Raw genomic sequence first — 3,539 nt, 5'->3', positions numbered from 1 at the left:
TGCCGATTCGACTCGAGTACTGTGAAATTTAAGGCCGAGCTAAACCTTAACCAACACAGACGCAACCATCGGAAAACTTGCTGGCTCAACTCGAGCACTGTTAAATTTAAGGCTGAATTAACCCACACCCTAACCTTAGCATCACAGATGCAGCTATCGGAAAACTTGCTGGCTCAACTCAAGTACTGCTAATTTTAAGGCTGAATTATAACACACCTTAAACTTAACCATCACAGACCCAGTGATTGCAGTCTAACGATGACACTTACCGTCTTTGGGACAAGGCAGTCTGGCTGAAACAGGACTTCATGGCGGAACGCGATGCTGGGTCGGGATCGTCGGACTCTGAATTTCGAGCTGTGGTCTGGTGAGTACCGCTTCATTTAAGGCTGAACCAAACCACACCCTAAACTTAACCGTCACAGACCCAGCGGTTTAAAAACCTAGCCGGTTTAATTCGAACACAGCTAAATTTAAGGCTGAACTAAAACACACCCTAAACTTAACCGTCACAGACCCAGCGGTTTAAAAACCTAGCCGGTTTAATTCTAACACAGCTAAATTTAAGGCTGAACTAAAACACACCCTAAACTTAACCATCATAGACCCAGTGATTATAGTCTAACGATGACATTTACCGTCCTTGGGGACAAGGCAGTCTGGCTGAAACAGGACTTCATGGCGGAACGCGATGCTGGGTCGCGATCGTCGGACTCTGAATTCCGAGCTGTGGTCTGGTGAGTACTGCTAAATTTAAGGCTGAACCAAACCACACCCTAACTTAATCGTCACAGACCCAGCGGTTTAAAAACCTAGCCGGTTGAACTCAAAACACTGCTAAATTTAAGGCTTAACTAAACCACACACTGTATCTAGCCATCACTGACCCAGCGTTTTTTTAAAAAAACCACATTGAATCTTTTAATTGGATCACTCCTTCCCGGTTCTCCTTTTCTCCGCCAGGGGAGGAGGAAGAGGCGGGACAGGGGGGCAAACCCAAGCCCAGACAGGCTTGGTGGGAGGTGCATGGCCCAGACAGGCCTAGTCACCTCCTGGTTTGCTTTAAATTGAAACTCTTGGACCTTTAATGGTTTTCTTTCCGGGGGTTTTTATATCTTTATATATTTTTATAGTCTTAATTTTTGTTTTTTATTTTTTATTTTTAGATTTATATTTATATGTATGATATTATGGACATGTTAATTTTAACATACTCATACCTTTAGTGGTAAGCTGAAAGATCTTTTCCTATTTTTCTTCCGACTAACTTTAAAATACTGATATTACTAACAGAAAGATAAAGAAAGAGGTATTGGATAACTAATTTTCAAATAGGGAGAGTGTATCTAAAACCCCCTGGGAGTAAGCCTAGAAATGTGTTTGGAGCAGCAATTTTGATACTTATTGAGCTTGATAAAACTTACTTTCAAAATATAGGAAGTACGTGGAGCCAACCGTTTTAATGCCTTCTGATTCACTTCAAGAGGTAACTATTAAACCTTAATTAGTAATGTGTTAATGATTAATAGAGTAATATTAGCATTAGCACGCTAACGTAAGTGAATTAATATTACCTACAGAACAATTAAGTGACAGAGATCAGAATCCAGGCTTTAAATTAATTAAAATGCTGTTTAAATCCCCAGAAAAATAGGCCTTGAAACGTTATTGGAGCAGGAATCCGCATATTTAATTAGCTGTCAAAGAAGCTGACTTTAAATGCTAAAAAGAGCTATTTATCAGTGATAAAAACCTAAGAAAGCTGTACGGTCGTGTCCGACATATTTGGAGGAGCACAAGATGGGTCTAATCTCAAAAAATATTTTGATAATTTTGAACTCACCACCCTGTAACAGTGTATGCAAAAACACACAAATAGAAGGCTATTGCAACATCTTTCTCTCTCAGAAGTTATCGCATCCAGCGGTTACCCTTGTGTGAGGGTGATGTCTGATTGGTTTGCCATAACTTTTAGGAGGGAGGTCTGGTAGAAGCTTGATGCCCCGCATCCGCCAGTCTCAACCTTCGACCTTTTAGGAGTATTCTAGGCCAAGTTTTCGATATTTCAGACCTACTTTGGTTTATTATACAGCAGAGTACATATGTTTTTTTCAGTCGCTCTAACATGCACTCCAAATAATTTCAAATCAACAGAATCAAATTAACATCTCTCCTAATCACTGGTTTAAGTGGAAAACCCCTTTTAACTCAATCCAGACCCCAACCATGCAATTGTGGATCTGGTCAGGCCCAAATAGCAATTGGATACAAGACACGCGCTTGGGGCTGATCGTCCAAGCGAGCCGGCCTCAGCGTGAGGGTGTATAGTGTTTAACGGCCGAAACACCCGATGATCCTGAGGTACACTACTGAAGAGGTTGTCTTGAACATTTCCCTCACTCTAACTGTTTTGGGGGAGCAGGAAAGAATAATGACCAAAATGTCCTACTATAACAAATATCGTCCTTGAAACATGGCATTTGCCTGAAACAAAACTTCTTGGCGTGTTCAAAAACCCAACCGGTTCAACTCGGGTACTGTTAAATCTATAGATGGACCAAACCGCGCTCTAAACCTAACCACCATAACCGCAGCATTTAAAAACCTAGCCGGTTCAACTCGAGGACTGCTATTTTTAAGGCTGGACCAAACCACACCCCTAAACTTAACCATCACAGACCCAACGATTATAATTTAACTATGACATTAACCGTCTTTGATAACATGGCAGTCTGGCTGAAACTGGACTTCATGACGGAACGCGATGCTGGGTCGGGATCGTCGGACTCTGAATTTCGAGCTGTGGTCTGGTGAGTACTGCTAAATTTAAGGCTGAACCAAACCACACCCTAAACTTAACCGTCACAGACCCAGCGGTTTAAAAACCTAGTCGGTGTAATTCTAACACAGCTAAATTTAAGGCTGAACCAAACCACACCCTAAACTTAACCGTCACAGACCCAGCGGTTTGCAAACCTAGTCGGTGTAATTCTAACACAGCTAAATTTAAGGCTGAACTAAAACACACCCTAAACTTAACAATCACAGACCCAATGATTATAATTTAACTATGACATTAACCGTCTTTGATAACATGGCAGTCTGGCTGAAACAATACTTTTTGGCAGAGCACGATGCTGGGTCGGGATTACCGGTCTGCGACCTTCGAGTTGTGGTCTGGTTCGCCGATCTGGAACAAGTTCAGTCAAGAACTTTGTGTTCTCATATCTACTTAGATCTAGATTGAGTGCTGGAACAAACTGCACTCTCAAGCTAACCGCCATAACCTCAGCAATTATGAACCCAGCCGGTTCAACTCGAGCACTGTGAAACTTAAGGGTGAAAAAATTCAGAGCCTAAATTTAACCAAAAACATAACTTTCACTTTTTTAGGCCCAATGCTTAGACAAGCACAGCTCCTAGACCGGAGATGATCTCATGCGATATGGTATAGTCTGACAAGCGTGGGCCCGTGCACCTTTCCCTCAGTCTCCCTATCCCAAACCGGCCTAGACGAGGGCTAGGTTGGGGGGAGCTGT

The sequence above is a fragment of the Carassius gibelio genome, chromosome B19 (genome assembly GCF_023724105.1).
Source record: "Carassius gibelio isolate Cgi1373 ecotype wild population from Czech Republic chromosome B19, carGib1.2-hapl.c, whole genome shotgun sequence".
Lineage (NCBI taxonomy): Eukaryota > Metazoa > Chordata > Actinopteri > Cypriniformes > Cyprinidae > Carassius > Carassius gibelio.
The sequence above is the reverse complement of the archived record's forward strand: the minus strand, read 5'-3'. Positions refer to the sequence as shown.